This window comes from Bombus huntii, chromosome 16 (assembly GCF_024542735.1).
Source record: "Bombus huntii isolate Logan2020A chromosome 16, iyBomHunt1.1, whole genome shotgun sequence".
Taxonomy (NCBI): Eukaryota; Metazoa; Arthropoda; class Insecta; order Hymenoptera; family Apidae; genus Bombus; species Bombus huntii.
This window is the reverse complement of record NC_066253.1, coordinates 2663275-2683616: the sequence shown is the minus strand read 5'-3', so window position 1 is coordinate 2683616 and position 20342 is coordinate 2663275. Positions and strand designations below refer to the sequence as shown.

The 20342-nt window shown below is 34.3% G+C and overlaps 1 non-coding gene across 1 annotated transcript; it reads right to left on the bottom strand.

Moving 5' to 3' along the window:
* Positions 1-1478: 1478 nt before the first annotated feature.
* On the bottom strand, positions 1479-1671 carry LOC126874891 (U2 spliceosomal RNA). The gene has a single exon (XR_007693090.1). It is a non-coding gene; the product is annotated as a U2 spliceosomal RNA (small nuclear RNA).
* Between the last annotated feature and the right edge of the window lie 18671 nt (positions 1672-20342).

The following is a 20342-nucleotide window of genomic DNA, read 5'->3' as shown; positions in this document are numbered from 1 at the left end:
ATACCGCAGGAGAACTGGTGTTGGTACAGCGGACCAGTGAACCTGCCATTGAATCAAGCCATAGCATACATGCATCAAGCAATGTACCACGATGGGTCGGAGCAATCCATTCCTTATAGGAAAGGATATGATCATGGTACTTGGTACGAATGTGCTTAGTATCAAGCATTGTAATGTTGCATGTAAACATGTAGCAAGCGTTCATAGTGACTGCTTTGGTTCCGTTATCCCTGATTCCAAAAAAATATAGTGGAGCTATTTGAGGATGTCTCAAACTACACAGGCTAACGGGCTTCGATGTTTTCGCAGCTGCGACGCTGAGGGTACTCGGTTATTCTTTATATGGTCGTTAAACATCAGGATGAAAACACCCGAGTTTGGCATTTCCAAATATATAGAACATACTGTAAACGCGATTGTTTTGAAGTCTTTTGACTAATTTCTTACATAACAGTTGAAGATATGTTAAAAAATGTATGTTTAAATAATTTCTGACAAAGAAGTTCCTACTGTTTCAACTTTCTAGTACTTGTAAATCAATTGCATCTTTAAAACGTTACTTTTGCGATTGTATCATCCTAATTAGACAATATAAAAGTTCTTAGTAATTTTGCTGGTAAAACAGCATGAGGCTGACGTCACAAATATCGCATCTGTGATAATCCCTAATTGTAGATCTTAAAAAAGTATTGCAATAACAATTATTTGTGATATAGATCATTATAAAATACTAATATTCCAAGTTAATTACTATGTTCGTCGCAGGAAATCGCAGAGGGTATAAAAACCATTAATTTTTTGACAAATCAGTATTTCACACCTGAGACACAAAGTACCATTTAACGTCACGTCGATCCTGTCTACTCTCTCCTATCTCTATCTACTGAGCATTGTGAATACAGTTAACTTACGCGAGCTCAGATGTCACTAGCACCCAAATCACGAGAGATGAGCGCAAAAGAAAAGTTCATCATGGTAATTCTTATTTAAATTCCAATAAAGTAAATTCACCGAAATTCGAATAATTTAACCTCAACATCACTCTTCATTACTTCAAATCGGTTAACGATGACCATAAATAAGATATAGCGAGAGTAAGCGAGAAATGTTTGTTACATTTATCCTTTTCTCATCTTAAGAAGCTCAAGACAATATGTATAAAATAAAATCATCACCTATTTCACGAATTACGATAATGAGACCCCATTTATTTATTGCAAACATTTATATAGTTAAATAAATTAAACACTAACGGGGACAATTAATTCCAGTTTGATTAGTTGAGTGGTTTTTGCAAATATAAATATGACAACTTCTAAACATAGACAGAGCAGGGAATTAAATAACTTTACTCATTTATACAGGCATAAAAATTTCAGCTTGGAAATGTGGAGGATCAAGGGTAGAAATAATAAACTGCCGTAGCACTAAATAAATGAATTACCACAATATTAAATATACTTTTTGTTTATAAATTAACAAGTAGGGCCAATCCCAGCAGCACTGCAATGCCGGGCCGACCCGTGGCAGAGGAGGAGCGAGCCCCGCCGACTCCGCCGAATTCCAAAAATCAGACTAATATTCTGACTCCCCGATGGGGAGTGTATCAGATATTAAGCTGATAAGAACAGATACTACACTTTGATCTTAGCCATCAGGCCGAGAAGCGATAACGATTTTAGTTTTCTGTTTGTATTTAACGACTCTGCCCCTTAATCTCTCTAGTGAGAAAGTTTCATTGGAATGCACCTCCTAGCGGCGTGAATATGAACTTTCTTACTTCATTTATAGGGCATAAGTATATATGTAAGTGCGAGGGGTTATATGAATAGACATTTCTACCTATTACAAACCAAACAGAAATTTGTTATATCTAAAAATTACGTAAATGCGATATTATTGTAAGCTGACAATTGAAAAATCAAAAAATTTGAGAATCTGGAAATCGTAAAATTTAAGAATTTGAAAAACTGAAAACTCGAAAGTTTGAATATTTTTGATGTTACCATGATAGAATTAAATTTTAATACACGGCTAATAATAAGTTCTTAGAAATCTTAGTAGATAGCGTTAGTGTATTACTTTTAGCAGTATGTATCATATGTAGTATAATTGAAATAAAATAAATTAACATGTGAGTTTCTGAAATTGCAAGATTACCATCGTTGTTGACTAAAGTCTGCAACTTATTATAGAAATCGAAATAAAAGATATCTGGAAAAATGTAGTTTAAGAAAAAAGTTTATTAAAAATCATTGAATCTCCTAAAAAATAGACCGTAAGTAATAATAAAACTATAGATTTTTATTTATATTTTACACTATCTCGATAGTTATAATTATTGAATTGTCGAGTTCTATTAAGTATTTAGTCTAAAAGGTGACAGGAAGATCTGTTCCCGATATCGTGGAGAGGTGTACTATACAAAAGAAATAGCGTTACCGGTACTGTTTCTACATCCGACATAGCGTGTGAAACTAGTCATGCAAAGGGACCGATGCAACAAGAGCCTGGGAGTGCCTTTTTAATGTCACGGAAGGAGTTACCTTTAAGTATCGTCCGTGTCGAATCACATGATTCGTTAGATTGGGGGAGAGTCCGATAATGGGTGAATGGTCGAAGATGTCCATTGTTTTATTCTACATATCTCCTTTTCCCTTATGACACTTTTCCAATCACAGGTACGCTATACCATTTTTAATCATTCAAAATTAAAATGAATAACCTAGAAATCTACGTGTCTAGCTTCGAGATTTATTTATTTCTAAATATTATATTCCCCTTAGTTTGATTATTTATTTAAAGTGACAAATTATTTATTAAAAGTGATAAATAATAATAAATGGAGATTTTATCGATATTTGCATAACCTTCAAGTCAATGGTGTGAGGAAATAAACAGCAGGGGTGCAAGGGTGATCATTGCCTCCACCCCTCAAAGCTATAGTAATTTTAGTATTACTTTCACACGGGCATGGTTGTCCTTTAGTTAAGGTAATTATTACCGCGTGCATGATAAAGATGCACTTGTAGCGAAGTGACAAACGTGATTTGCTACACGGTAGAATTTACTTTTATTACTGTAAAGAGTTTTATCGTCAATCATCAATTAAGACACGATGGTTTTAAAGCTTGCTGTCTTCTTGTCTTGTAAATTTGTTTTCTTACGAAATTCAGAAGCTATTATTGTTACTATAATTCTTATTTTTCACTTCACTTTCAGATTATGCACATATGTACTACTTGATTCAAGCTTGGCCAAATCCTATTTTCATTAAAGATAAAATCTAATAATTTGAAATAATTACTCATCATAACAATCGTATTAGGCTTGTATTATGTGTTATATCCAAAAATATTGAAATGTACGGATGGTACGATAAATATTATTATTCGTGAATAGGTTAGGAAAGTTAATATCAAATTAAACATTAATTTGTCTCTGTATATTATTATTATACGTATGTATATGTACATTGTTACGAACTTGACTATTGTTTCTCATGAATTTTAATTATGTGAGGTTATGTAATGATCGTTGTTATTGAATAATGGCGTTATGCAGTCGTAGTATGATTAATTAGGATACATGATTTTTAATTAAGCGCGGCAAACGACAAACGACATTCCTCTTCCGTCGTTTGAAATACAGTGAGAATCCAGTGGCAACCGTTCCGACCTAATTTCACATAATTAAATGGTTATACGGTCCGTTGAGGTTTCATTAAGCTCGTGCGGCTAATTAACAAAACGCTGACATTTTGCAGCCGCGCTATGTCATCAAATCATTCAGCATTTCCACTTTCCATTTTAATGTTTTATTACTTCATTATTTATTATTGCACTTTTACTCTCTTGTAAAAGTTTTCTAATTTTAATATTCTCAGTTTCTTAATTTTTCCAACAGTTCTTTAATTTCATAGTTTTCTTAAAAATTCCAATGCTCCTAATTTAGAAACTTCTCTTAAAGTTTCAAAATATCCCTAATTTCATAATTTCCTTAATAGTTGTCCAATTATTTTCATAGGAATCCAAACGACTAAATAAAGGGGATGAATCCGATCCTGTTCGCTAACCTTCCTCGATGATGACCTTAGCCAACCGCTCATCATTCCACCAAGCACGTACTGCTCGACTGATTTGCATAAGACCAGAGTAAGTATTGAGCGAGCGCGAGGTCGAAGCAACATGTGCTTCGACAGATCGAGCTCTTGCTTTACGGCCATGATCCGGCTAATACACGTACACACCTCCTTCTATATTCTACTGTAAATTTTATTTGCATCCTAGGTACAAAGATCAAATTAGTCTTAGTTACTTTCAGGTATATATCCTGCCCCTCGCTATTTCTTCGTGAATGTTTCATCGATTCCTACCTATTGAAGGCTTCGACTGTTCCTTCAATATCCTTGACTGATCAAGCATTCTGTATTAATTAAATACTATTTGCGCTTTGGTAATTGCACCATTTCAATTTCTATTTAAAACATCAAGAGAATAGTAGGAAGGAAAAGTGGATTATCTGTTCTTCTTCAATAATGTTTGGATAATCAGGTATTCTTGATTAATTAAGAAATTTGTCTACTTTAACAACCATCGTGTACTTCAACTAATAGATCTCAATGGATATACATATTTATGCACAGAATTATACAATGGAATTTAGAGAAAATAGTTTGCGTTTGTGCATTTTCCGCACTTCAGAAATGAATTGAGATATACATACTAATTTTAATACTCGGGTTATGAAAGAGAATTCTAAGGGTTTACTTAATTATTCTTTATTTTAACTGCTTATTACTTCCTTATAACTGTTTATACTACCTTTCAGTTATCATTTCACAAAAGAGATGATTTCATTGTATGTAACTGAAATTCGGTTTACAACTGACATTTGAAAAATTGCCACGAGTCATCAGATTCGCATAAGTAGAAGAAGAGAAAGCAGAGAGGGGGTTGAAAGGCAAAAACGCTTAGCGAGTCACGGTTCACAGCTATCGAAATTCGATTTCGTAACGATTCTGTTTGGTATTGTGTTCCTTGATGCGAGATCAGCTGATTGCGATTTTAACGCGCGGGAGGCAATCAGATTTCAGCGAGACCTTTTCGAGTCGCGTACTGCAAAGACGATGAACAAGCCAAACATATGCCATTAGAACTTGTTATCCTGGCCAATTTGTTCACGAAACCAAGATCATTCGAACACATGGGTAAGAATTACGCAGTTGACCTAACCTCTCTTCCAATCATCTTATTATTACTATAGAACTATTTGGTCGCAATTTTGTTCAGTCAAATGTTACAATGATCAAGAATATTATGTGAAGGCCAAACATTTTTTTACATTTTTCAATCTCAATTTTCACCTCTTAACCTACAAGAGTTTAGATTACATATTACTTTATTTTTCAATCTTTTTGCTATGGTAATTCTAGCTCAGATTGTCATTGTTACTTATGATTTAATGGTTTCAATGGAGAATTACTAGTAATAACCTCTCACAGTTCTCAATTTATAATTATGAACACTTTTCGCTTCTTAATTGCAATTTAATTCAAATGGTTCCATTTGAAGATCACATAGGAAAGACACGATAAGCCCACCTTTGTTAATTTTACAATTTGCTTCATTTTAATCTATATTTTGCGTTTTACATATTACAATTACTTTTACATTGAATTATTATAAAGCGAATTGGGCATATTTTTGAAATTAAATGATTTTTTCTGCGCTGCTCTATTTTCGTTTACTTTTGATAATAATCTAACCTCTGAATGGGCAAAATCGTAATGAATGTTTCGTCATCTCAAAAATGCTTCAAAGTGAATACACTACATCAATCTGAAATTTGTTAGAAATCTTTGTGAATATAGAAATTTGAATTTCTACATTTTTCGTGGTTCTTAAGGATGGTTAGGATTAATACGAATCGCGAATAGAATAGAATGAGCAGATACGTATCGCACGAGTATATATTCCGTTGCGAGAAAAAGTGTCAAGTTCGTGTGAAATTAGATAGTTTATTAGATACTTCTCGATAAGGGAATACAATGCTTGAATACTCGACGGCGGGATACTCCAGCGAACTTCGCATAATGGCAGGATGTTTATGCTTCGCGCGAATCGTAAATTTAAGGGACGCATGTACGATAAAGTTGCCAACTGAGTACTTTAACGGAAAACCATTAAAACAGTGTTTCCCAAACTCGTGTCTCCGCCACGTGGTATGATATATTATTATGAATATAATTTTTAAAAAGATGAAACCTGGATCTTATGTTTCACATATTTTTACAAATTTCAATAGTAATAATATGTGTGATTACTATTTGGATACGATACTTTGAATTATCTGAAAATTGTAGTAGTAATAGTAATTGAAATTTCTCATATTAGTTACATAATTGGAAATTATTATGATACGACTTGGGGCATACTTAAATATAAATTTAAACTGACAACAAAAAGCACTGTGTTCAATAATTATAGTACTTCGTTAAAGAATTAATGTATTTAACAAATTTCTATATAAACTATTATCACATGAAGTCTAAATTACTGTACACGTAGTCATTATTGTATAATCATTCATCGTGAATTAATTGGATTTTAATGGCAGTTTTTGGCAGGTTTTTAATAGCAGATTTGATTAAAATGAATGACGCTTCAGTTGTGTAACAAGTCCCATACAACAATATCTATATAACCGAAGAGTGGAAACTAGTTGTTGAGAAGCACTGCATTAGAATAATACGCAACAGAAGAAACGAGGATTATCTCTGGATATTAGATCTTCTCAAAGGAGACCTCATTAAGGCTACTTGTTTTGATGTTTGAGCTCATTAAACCCGATTCTCGATATGATTACCGCCATAAATCATTGTTATTGAGATTTCTATGCGTAGTTGGCGCAGGAAGTAAACGAAGAATCCGCCATCCGGTTGAAACGCATCTTCCTAACAAATTGATAAGCATATTCGCATCGTAATGTCTCTATCTTAAAGTAAATTTACTCCAGATGATTAATTAGGTCAAGACAAACCAAGTACGTTCATTTATATGACATGGGTTACAAATTTTATGATATTTGTCCGATGGTTGAGAAATGCAATCTAATTTGAATGATTAATTAGGCCAACGATATAAAGAAAATGTTTTCATTAATATAATTTACAAATTTGTTTGTCATTTTTCAGTATTTGAAAAGTCTAACTTAATTGAAACTGAGATAATTTCCATATGAGCCAAGGGAAAGCGATGGTCACCATGACTTCCTTATGGGATGGGATGCCCTTTAAAGTGGCCTTTGCTTCAACGGTGCTCCTTTACCTTCGATATTAGTACTCATTATCCACTTTTTTATCACCTACGATTACATGGTTCACCAGTGGACGATGGATGTTAAAACAGCGACGAATAATAAATTACTACTTCTCGTAATTTCATTTCATAGTACCAATATTCTCAACACCTTCCGCTAAATGCGTCTCGAAGATGCGTTACAGCACCTCCGTATAATTTGCCGGTCAATGCAAAACAAAAATTTTCTTCCTTTCTCACGGCGAAAGGTATTTTAATATAATAACTCCAGAGTATTTAATATGCTGTTACATTCCGCATTTTTTAACGTTTACTCTTCGTATTTTCTACTTCAACACTTTTGCAAACCTGTTCTAGTGGCCTTTCAAGGATCACATATTAGTTGATACTATGTAATCCTAAAGTTAGGTTTATGAGATTATTAGGTAATAAAGTAAAGAGAAGAACTCTGAAAAAACATGAACTCTTTAATTTAGTTCTTGAAATTTTGTATTACAATTTGAATGATCTGAAGAACTTAAAAGTGTAATTTAAAAAGTCCCAAGATCAACACATTCTCTACTTGTCGTCAGGATTACTGAAAGGCATGAGAGCCAAGAGATATGAGCAACTCTCAAAGAATTAAGTACATCTTAACTTTCTCACTGCATTAACTGTCCAATCCAAATATTTCAAGTCTCATATTACAATAAATTAAAAAAACCCAATGTGAGATTTATAAAAATTTATAAAGAATTAAATTCTTCTAATCTGGAACTGTTGTGAGCTTCCTGCATGCATCAGGTATACAGTCCACATATTCCAAATCCCATATTCATTCAGAAACTGCAGAAAGATCCATATATAAATATAAATATTCAAAATATTTTTAAATAGCCATGTAATTAATTTCAGACATGTACTCAAGTTACTGATAAAGTACCATCACTCCTGGCAGCAAAATGACATAAAATGTGAAAACAGTGTCACAGGTCTGCAAGCAAGTCTCATCTAAAAAGCCATATATACTGAAGCAAATACTATTATTAAATAGTACAAAATCCAATGTATTTGGACCCAATTAATCAACATAAAAATCCTATAATAAATGATATGTCAATATTTCTTGTATATACAAATATTCCAAATGTCTTTAAGTAATTGAATAATTGTCTCAGTCTTGTGTTCAAGTCATAAGCACACCTGGAAACAAAATGATCCAGAAAGTGGGAATAGTTTTAACAAGTGGTTTTGGTATACAACATGTTGCATCACTTAAAAGGCCATGTAGTCTGAAAGAAATAGCAACCAGGTCATAATCACGTCACAAATGAGAGTCATCAACGCCACTACAAATTACAAATTGCTGTTCGTTGGTACGTCGGTTCTCGAGCCTCTTTGAACCACGTCAGTAAATCAACCATAACGTCCCCTCGCCTCGCGTAGGCGTGATTTTTATGCTACCACAAGAGGCATATTTCTTTGGACGATGCAGAACAGTGTTAAAAGTAACGGGACTGAAGGCGGTACATCTTGTTCGATGTAATTGCTCCATCGCACTCGATCAGGTTGCAAATCAATAGAATCGATCGGACTGGTGGTGTTTCGTACGTCGACGGCGAAATCAGGATCTTGGACAGGTTATGGACACGTTGGAAGCCTGCACGATCTCCCACGTGTCATATAACAATGTTAATTAAGAGTCACAACGCACATAAATACGCCAGAATTGTATGGTAATGGAAGTGAAGCAACATGACATAAGGCTAAGGAAAAGTCTGTTTTTAAGTCATATAGAAAATATAATAAATTATATAACATTATTATTAAAGCTCTATAGATATTACGATTAATTATCAAAAAGACCATGTTACTGTATCTGAAGAAATGCGATAACACTTGGAAGGAACTTAGATAATTAAAGATAATGTATACCGCTTCTTTACTATTAAATATATTATTAAATCTCCTTTCAAGTGTTATAAAAAGAATTCTGCAATATGTACGTATAATATAATAATATAGCTAGATTAATATTGCCATTAATCAGTGCTGCAAAATCAACAATACTACTGGTCATCAGCTCTCTGGAGGATTTGCCAATATTTGTACCAACTACTGAAGCACTGTAGAAACGATTAATCGAGAGGCTATCGATCCTGGTTTCTTCTCTTCCCAGCGTATAAAGTTTTCGTAATCACGACCGGCGCTGTGCCAATGGACGTATCGTTAACAGGATCTATCATTGAATCTTGGTCTTAGAGCGAGAGCAGAAAGGCTGAAAAACGAAATGGCATAATTTACAGGCCAACAATGAGATTATAACCGGTATACCGTGACGGATATGCCGCGTATGAAAGCCGAATGAAAAATATCAAATTGTTCCCATCGCTTTGTAAACGGATGAAAAAGGGCCGGAACAAAGAACGCCGACAAGACATCCGGCAAATTTCGATGAGATATCTGGTATTAATATACCATTCGGTCCCATCAGTGATAACTCGATGTATTGCAAAACTATGGTGTCTCAAAAAGGCTATATCTTCTATTACTGTGTTACTACTCCTTATATGACAATAGAAGTGAAGCAACGCGACTTTGTACATGTACAAAAACTGTATTAGGTGCAGTCTGAATAACCATACTCTCTAAGGGTCACATCTTAAAGCTTAACTTCAAAACATAACTTGAGCCCATATTGATGTTGCACCTAGGACTTGCAAAAGTATGAAATAGTCCAATAGACAAAATTCATCTAACTTTATGTAAATTCTTGTATTAAGAAAAATTGAGAATTTGATTAATCAGATAATAAGACCAAAAGAAATAACAATGAATATACAATTTTAAATTAAATTTTGAAACCGGTCATTTGACCAGGCCAGGTAAGGTTAATGTTAAAGTTAATTCTACAAATTAGGGAATATAGCAATATCATTAGAATAACGAGGTGCAATGTTGCAAACTGACATCAAATTAAATTTCGCGCCGATTCATTATCGTACTGCGTTGCGCTATAGGATAAAAACCAGATGGCATCAAACATAACCATGAAATGATTTATGTTTTGCAGTGGATCAAAGGGCAGACGTATTTTCTGTGGAATCAATTAAGCGTCATAACATCATTAAGGCTCAGGAGCACAGTACAAAACCGTAGAAAGTCAGTCAATTAATTATCGTCTGTACCATCTTCATTTATAATTACACAACTTTTAAACAGTGTGCGTTCCGTGTCATTACGTTTCAAGGGTTACAGTAATCACGATTGCATAATTGGAAGATCGAGAACAATTTCTTTTTTATATTTCCCTTTTCAAAAGTTGCGTTGGAATAACGAAATCACTGAAGCACCAAACCAATACCGTCAGGATGGTTTAAAAGGAACTTTTTACTCGCTATATTAGGATGTTTTGTAATCAGTGATTACTAATCACACATGCTTCTTTCATGTAATTATAAATAATGACAGACGTGCCTAATGTAACTAGATGTTTAAATTACCAGGGGTTGAGGGAAGAACCCTTGGCCCACTTTCAATAATCATAAAAAGGAGAAAGTCATTGTGAAATATTCGCCACGTTATGAGATCTTCTAACACCTGTTACAGAAGAAGAGGAGCATTTATACTTGTGCAACAAGGAGAGATCACTTGACTGTACTAAGTTTAGAACTTCTTTAAAGGAAGTTACGGAATATCTGTAGATATATTTAAGTGGTTAAGTCAGGTTCCCTGTACAAGATTCTATTTCTTCAAAGAACATTTCTCTTTGAATCTTTTCAGACTGCATACATATAGGGTACCTACTCTACTTTAGAAATTAGAATGCTTTTGTTATTTGTAATATCTAGAATGACTTCATACTAAAAAGATTTCAAAATATTATATTTGAAAGTTAAAAATTTGTTGATCAGATTTAATCAGTAGAATGGATAAATGTCAGTTTGTTTCTTTTTATTGATGCCACTGTGTGCAACTTATTATAGCTCCGAGCGAGGATGAAACCACATTCCTCGCGCCACTTCATAAGAATAAAAGAACGTCTAATTGTCCCATTCGGTTGACGTCTCCAATCGTCTTAGCTACCACTTTACTGAATTGGAATTGTATGGTAATCACGTTCAAAATAGCGCGACGTTCGTTCTTCCCGACTACGGATGATCAATTTCAAGCGATGAAAAATCATAGCACGTTGTTGTCCTTTCGCGATCACTAAAGAGATCCGAGGTAAGCTTAATACTAATTATTTCACTTCCATTGTATGAGATGTTCTAGAATCGTGAGACACTGAGCGCAAGGAAGATTCTTCATTTTTTTAATATCCTATACACACCGTAATTAAACTATAATTAGTATCATTGAGTTACAAATAATTCACAACCAATTCTGGATGCGGTTGCTATAATATTGGAATTTTTATCTATGATCTACTGGAATCAGTTGTAAGTAATACTTTTTTTTAAATATTCAATATCGAGTAAAATCTTGTTAGTATTCAGTAAATTAATGAAATGTGGAGAAGATAAATTTACAATTTGTAAAAGAAGGAAATATCTTAAGTAAAGAGGAATTACAAAAATGTCCTAAATTGTGCCATAATCTGAGATTGTAGGATTGAAAGTTCCTGTTTCCCTTAAGTTAACCCCGTTCGGTTCCACGACCTCTTTTCTGGTAGAAACCAAAGGGTTAACACAGTTGACTGTTATCCAACGAAGAAAACGTTCTTTCACGCGAGGTCAGAGAAGAAAAGGAGGCAGTAAAGATCAAGGTTCGTTGAATTAGATTCCATCTGATTTCGAAGTGCGTGACATTAACACCTCGCTTCTGGATCGAGCGCGATGCTCTCCTCAATGGATGCCAGCATTCTTCTCTTCTTCTCTTCTTCTCTTCTTCTCTTCTTCCCTCCTCGACGGCCGTCTTCTGCCCCGTTGTCCTTCCCTCTCCTTCGCAGCACATTGTGTTCAAGACATTCGTGACATTTCATCCTCCTCGATCTTAAAGTCTATGCTCCGAGATAGTTCTTCGTAGGTTACGTGAACCGCTCTGCCTTGATACCCACCAGACTCTGCAACTGTGCCTGCTGCTCAACAATGGAACCCCTGGAAAAGTGTTTGATTAGATTCAATTCCACTGATTCCCTTTTCAGTTTAGATGGAACAAATAGAGAACAACTGACCAGTCTTTGAAACTCTACCTACATAACAATTGAAGAATATCCCTGGTAAAAATGTTTAATTAGCTTCGATCGTATTGATACCCTTTATGAGATCAGATGGAACAAACAAAAGAAAACTATTGATTATACTAGTTGCTTGTGATGTAATTGGATCGTAGAGCAGCATTCAAATCTAAGTACAGTATAAATGAATTATTTCATTGCTCTTTAATATCTATACAACCGCTCAAGTAACGTTTGCAGACATAGGTCCACGTTTGATAATTTTCTAACCAGAATTCCTCGATGCCCCACAAAAATGTATGTTAAGTTACCTAATTTTTAATAATATTGAGAATTAATGTTTATATGTCATTTATTCTTTCCAATTTACAGTTCTGAAGAAGTTTACGTCTCAATTGTAAAGTATATCATTGATGGGGTATAGTTTCCTTGCGATGGCCATTATCAATCGTGCAGGACAGTAAAATTCAATGTTTAATAAATCTGACCGCAGACAGGGAATGTTGAACACTCGTTCCCGTATTCAGTTTCATCTCTGTCTCGCATAAATTGTCGCGTGTCTGCGCGCGGTTCGACCATAAATCCACGGATGCTGGCTGACATGCGTCTTCGCTTGTGTCGTAAAGCAATTAAAGTGACGAGGATGATGCTGCGACGCGTGATGCATCCGCGAGCGCCGATTTTACAAACTTGGAAATGTCGGTGAGATTATTCCAACGACGGATAACTGGTATACAGTAACTGACAAAATTCACGCTTAGAAAAATATATATATGTTAGTCCACATTTGCTCTCTATATTTTGTTATGAGGTTTGAGATTTTGGTAAAAGTATGTCATCATTTTTGCTCTTTCTAACTTCTTGTACAAGCAGTATTGTTTATAACATAATAGTTCAAACTTGATTTCAACCATTAATCATAGCTAATCAGTTTTCAACTTTTATTTATGAAGAAACTAAAGAAACGGTCCAAAACTATTAGATTGTCTGTCAACATTTGTTGTTATTTACTTTGCTACATGATTTTAGTCATAAACCTGGGGAATAGTGAGGAAGCTAGTTAATTTATATATAGGTAAAAGATTGATTGATTGTTACAAAGGAAAGTAACATATAATAATAAAAAAGGGGTTTAAAAAATAAGAAAGAGAAAATCATTGCATAATAAGTTAGGTCATATTTTACTCTCATTGTTTTGTATTCTGAGAGACTCGTTAAATTCGAGAAACATGTGCATATGTAAAAAATGGTCATTTCATAAATTGCTTGATCGTATAAACGGCAATCACCGTTCAAGCCTTATGCAATCATGGATTTGATGGACCAAAGAGTATCTTAAGGCAGTGGAATTCCCAAATTCTTTCACCATAATCATCCTTCCTTTACAAATCTTCTGTACAAATTTTTTTGCACATATTTTTGTACACAGGCTGTCAAAGCATGAACGTATACAAATATAAAAATTTATAATAAATACCTAGTTCATTGGCAAGCGAAGTTACCCACATGCTAAGTTAATTTAAAAAAATGTAAACTATATTGAAAATTACACAAACTGACTAAAAGGAAATAATAAATAAAATGTGGCAACCTCAAGAATGGGTTAAATTCTAAAATCTGTTTTAACACCTTGTATTAAATATTTTCATTTTTACATAAGGCGTAGAAAGTCTGTTGGAAATTATACTAAAAGCTTGATCAAAAGTATGGCCAGCAAAGAGGTCAAGCATTCTTTATAAGAAAAACGTATTTACTTCCTCCGTGGCCTTCTGAAGAAAAGGGGGAAGAAAAAGAAATGTTATAGCAGAGGAGAGTGAACTTAAAAAGAAAACAGGCACTAAAGTCATTTAATTACCCTGAAAAAAGACTGATTAACGATAACCCAGAGGACTATAATAGCATTCCTCTGTTAACCTCTTTTATGAGAATAAACAAAGAGGCCGATGCGCGGTTGCACCGTGGTGTGCTTAAAGTTTAAGGCGAAGTAAAAGTTCAACGCGACGTCGTTTTATTAACGAACAAGATCGGAATGCGAATGCAAAGTATAGTGGTGACGAGAAAACGGAAGTGGCTTTAATTGATGATATTTGGCTTAAAATTCGACTTACAAAGCCTTGAGTTTTTCAAGATTGAAAATCTTAGGCTTTTGAGCCCTCAAACCTTGCGAATTCCAAAATTCTGAATTCTCTCAAAATATCGAGTCTCTTAGTATTTGAATTTCAGAAATTCGTGATTTTAATTTCCCGGAAATTTCGAGTTCCAGAGTATTATGTTTCCCACGATTTTGAGTTTCAAATTTTTGAGTTCTCTAAGAATTCGAGTTCCAGAGCTTCAAACTCTTCACGTTTCGAATTCCACAGTTCAATTTTCCCAACATTTCGAGTTCCTTAAATTTTCAAATTTCAAAGTTTTCAGTTTCCTAAAGTATCAGTTTCTAACGCATTCAGTTCTCTGATGCTCTCGAAAATGTCGAGTCCCGAAACTTCCAGTTTCCTAATGTTAACTTAAGCAATGAATACCATTACATCTATGACGATTTCAATTCGAGCAACTAATCTTTGCCTTTTAATTTACTTTCCAACAGCGTCCCGGTTCGTTTCAAGATTTGGATCAGCCACTTACATAAGACAGGTCACGCAAGCTACGAACCACAATCTTGGGTGGCGAGACTGGAAGGTTGTGACGACCGAAATGTCAGGAACGTTTTCGAATGATCCAACTCGTGAAGAAGAAGAAGAAGAAGAAGAAGAAGAAGAAGGTAAGTTAGAAAACAGAAGTGCAAACGGGCGCGCAAGAAGTTGCGTGATGAAGATGTCCTATTATATGAGATGGCAGAAAGAAAAAGGAGTGCTAAGGTTGTTAAAGTTGTTGAGATGCTCCACGTGAGCTGTTGCTACGCTTGGAAAACCCTTGTGGGCTCATTTCACGGATTTGGCCAGGAGAATAAAAGAGGAACTGTACAGGAGCCAATGATGAAACAGTCGAGCAGATTCAGAAGAAAGATTGCGTTCATTTTCTTGTTCTAATTGACGTTTAAATGCTATTTATGTTGTGGGTATTTGAATAGAGGTATCAATTGAATAACAGAATAGATAGCAATGAGTGTAAGTAAAATTGTAAAGTTGAACAGCGTAACTATACAAAGTTTTGAGATTTAGAGGATCTTTGGATTCTACAAAATTTTTCAGCATGGAGATTTGTATTGTAGAAATTTCAAAGATTTTGATAATTTCAAGTTCCAATGACTTGATCTTCCCGATTAAATTTATAGTATTAGGTTTGTATGGTGTAAAACATATTATTATAAGAATATAGGATGCAATATATAACATATCTTAGAAATTATTATAAAAAGTGATTAACTTATCCAATGGAAGTTGTATAAATTATGTGATGCATTAGTCTGCAAAGTTAACAGTTACACCATTAATGGTTAAATGTCAATGTCAAAATACCCACTTGATTATCGTGTATGAAAAAGGAAACTGATGATTTTCATGGTGTACCATGATGAAACGGGGACACGCTTGTTTAAGATCATCATTAGACAGCATCATTACAGAATGTAGTAAATCTCATAGTACTTGCTATTACATCGGTAATGGATACCTTTTAATATATAATCAACATTCCTGAAATTGAAATATCTGTTAAATGTAGAACTTGAAAGTGTAAAATTGACGAAATCTTCCTGAGAAGATCTAAAATCGAGAAATCGCCAGTTAGAAAATAATTTGCTAGTATCATTATGATAATTACTATCTACCCATCATTACCCTAATTAAGCTTATAACGAGCTGTGACGCGACAATAGCGCGATATAACTATTAACTAACATTTTCCAAAATATAGAGTTTCGAAATTGAATTTCCTGATATCATAGCTAGCTCTCTAAAATTTTGAGTTTCGACGTTTGAATCCCTAAAATTCTGATCTCCAAAGCTTTGTAAGTCCTCAAACCTTTCAGAGCTTCCAATTTCCCCATAATATTGATTTAATCAAACAACACCATTAAACCTATCATCACTTGAATTCCAACCACTATACACCATACCATATATAAAGCAATTTTTCAGTGAAGACATTTCCTATAAATAGCTACATCCTTGTGTTCACCATCATTCACCTTTGACCATATAAACGCATCAAAGGGGAAACCAGATTTCCAAATGTGTCAGATGAATTATGACCATGAGTATTAGGCGTTCCAGCGACCAGGTGTAACGGTCAAATCTTATGGATGTTGGCTGCGTTTTCACATCAAGGTGGCGAGAGGAATAGGCCAAGTGGAACGTAGAGTTCGCACGAGTGCGCGAATTCAATGGAAGGTTATGAATATCCGATCCTCTGTCGAAGTTGCGTGTCATAGTTAGCCGGCTTCTTCGCGCCGTGACGCCTTTGTCTGTTGCGCATCTAAGTAAGTAGGCATTCCCTCGGTCACGATGAAAGTGAAAACTCTTCGTTCTAGTCGCAGATGACCTACTGCTTGCCAAGAATCTGGGTGCTCCATCACACCGTCTCTTCCCGTCCATTCCCGTGTTACGAACCACTTAAGAACCTCGACCACCAAATTTGTCATACAGTGACTGCAAAAAGTTCACTAAATACTATATAGACTATTGTACTTTAGATATTTCATACGATTTTGCACAATATGTGTATTCTATGTATTTTTGTACCTGCAAATTTCCTGTAACTACGTAAAAATCAACAATCTACTTATAGTATTTATACATACTACCTACTACATAGTAGTATACTAGCTAATTTGGTGTAACGGTATTAGATTTTGCGTTATTTAGCAGTGCTTTCACAGGACTACAGAAATGAAATACTAGACCTGGTAAAAAAATGCTTCACTAGAAAATAAGGGTATATATAAAATAAGTATACAAATACTTTTTTTTAACTATTGCAGTTTTCAGTTTTGGTGGTGGTTTGGACAATGTTAGTTGATTATATTAGATAGTATGAGTTTCTATAGGATCTGATTATAGTAGAGAGACAATATACTCAGTAGAAATTTTCTTAAACTGGTTCTTACTAGAATTTGGTTAAACTTGTTCTTATACCTTGCAATAAACCAATCTGAAGATTGAAGAAATTAATTTCAGAAATATCTTATTTGTAAACTTTAGCTCCATATATTACAAGGCAATAAAAGAAGAAATGATTCTAATATGAAGATGGTGAATCAGATCTGGAAATCATATCAAGGGTAATCCTGAGAATGGTGTAAAAGGATCATCCATGTCAATACTGACTCCTACATACAATTTCAATCTTTCATGGCCTCTTAAACTCCTTGACAAGGGTCGACATACATATATTAAATGTTATGCTGAACATGCCAATTCCAAGTTCAGACACACCTCACTAGCTCGAAAGATTCAATCATTGTAATGAAAACAATAAAGATCAATTATCCAGACAAAGTACATCCTATGTAGCATTAGTTCAATTAGGTTTGGATTAGGTTTGAATCCGATTTATATTACATTTGAATTAGCTTTGAATTAGATTTGGATTACGTTTGGATTAGATTTCAGTCAGTCAGTAAGTAGTTATAGATTCAATCAGACATCTAAATATGCCAATTGCAAGTTTAGACACAGTTCACTAAAAGTCACCTAACAATTTAATCACTATAGTAAATCTGGTAAAAATAAAATTATTCAGATAGAATAACATTCTATCTGAATGCTAACAGCATTGATTGGGAAGGAATTTGAGAAATTTTAATTTACATATTAATAGGAAAATGAAAAAGAAAGGTTACCTGAATTATCAGTTTCATGATAGAGACTGTAGTCTATTGAAAGGATGGTATCATGCAATTGCAACATTTGAAAATAATATCTCCGTGTGAGCATTACACACCACGTTATTAGACGTTATTAAAGCGTTCGTTAATAGTCTGACCGTGTCTTGTAAAACGTCTAACGTGCAACGTTAATCGCTAAAGTGACAGGAGTGAGACAATCCTCTCTCTCTTGAGACTCCCGTATACATGCATCCAGTTCATCATCCACTATCTCCCTATCTACGTGTTGTTCGTTTCTAACCAATTGGAATGTTAATTTTAAGTAGCTATAATTATTTTTCTTATGTATTATGTATCATATCTGTTTTATTTGTTCAATTATTTTTGTTCTTCTTCAATACCAAATTTCAGTTCAGATTTTGTATAAATACAAATCCATTGAGGGGTAAAGAGTATATTATAAGTTCCCTACGAGTTTCATGAAAGGAATATAGCAATAATTAATTTAAGTAAATATAATACATAATAACTTAAGCAACCTGGAGGTACTTTATGATTCCTGTGGCTACCTAAAATAGATGTAGACAAGATTCGTGATCTGTTAGATGAAACAGAGGGGGTGTCTAAATCGTTAAGTATTCCAATTCAATTGTTGATTTGAAATTCAAGTAAATTTCATTATTCAATAACTAAATTTTATATGACAACAGTTTGCTTTCAGGTAAGTGGATTCAATAGACAGGAATTTATTTAATTGGACACTAATTAAGATTTCTTTCCAATGAATGAAATTCTACTGTGTATGTTCTTTGCAGAAACTTGGAGTCTCTTGACTCGTAATTAGGTTGGAAATAAATTTCCACCGTGGGAGTGTCTATTGGTTAAACAGTAGAAGATCAAAGTAATCAGCGATATAAGTAGTTATGGTTGCAACTACCGCATCGAATTGCCCTGACGTGCGGTAAATTTGATGAAACATCGGTGTTACGCGAGGAATCCGCCAATTACGGCTGAACAGGTGCTAGTTTCTCATCAAAATACTCGTCAGGAATGATGCTACCAATGCTACCATATGAAGATATACTATTGCCAAGATGCGTTGCTTCAAAGGCAGGTCAACAAAGTTCTGACTGAATTTTGCTTCCTTGATAATTTTTTTTTTTAATTTGAGGTTCTACTCCTTTTCCTATCCATGAGAATTTACTTGAATGTCTTGGACAAAGAAACATAATAAAATAATACATTTTAAGTATATGTAACTATAATCTTCCAATTATCAGTCATACCTAGATCTTAAATTCCTGGAATATCTTTAAAATATTATTATTAATATGTAGAAAGCAAAATTTTGTTAAAACGTATCCTAACCTCCAAGTCGTAAAGAGTTAAAGTGAAACGATCGACAGGAGACTACTAGAAAATAATTTGCTCTTTCCCATCAAACGAAGGGTGGGGCGATTAGTAAGCGAACGTGGTAGCCTTGATGTCCGTGGAAAAATTAAGCTGGAAGAGAAAACTTTCTCATGAGTCGGCGACCGTCATCAGCGCCGAGCAATTAGTTCGCTTTACGATCGTGGAATCTTAAAAAGTTTTCCACTTTTAAGGCGCTCGGTGGATCACGTGATTACGCAACAGGCGGTACACTGGCGCCACCATGTATTTCTTCTTCCGCGGATGTTACAGGCCCCGATGCAATAAAAATAAATTTGACGATTGTCCGCTGAGACCATTTCAGCTTCGCGTTTCATAAGTTTACGCTTGACATTACACTTTGGAATTTCGTTCGATCGCTTTCTCCCTGAAGAAAGCGAACGAGGGAAAACGTACAAATTTGATATGAAAATTATTCTTCCACTCTCCATGGACATCGAGATAAAGGGCGTAGGAAAATCTTTAGTCTTTATGCGTATAATTTATAAAAGATCATTATCGACATTAAAACATGATTTTTACTATGTTTGTAAGAATTCTAAATTATATAGTTCTAGGAAATTTGAAATCTAATACTTTCGAATATTTGAAAGGTAAAAGGATGGAGGTAATAGGGTGAGGTGGGATGAAAAGGACATTGCAAATATTTCAAAGACGAATGGTCTACTCA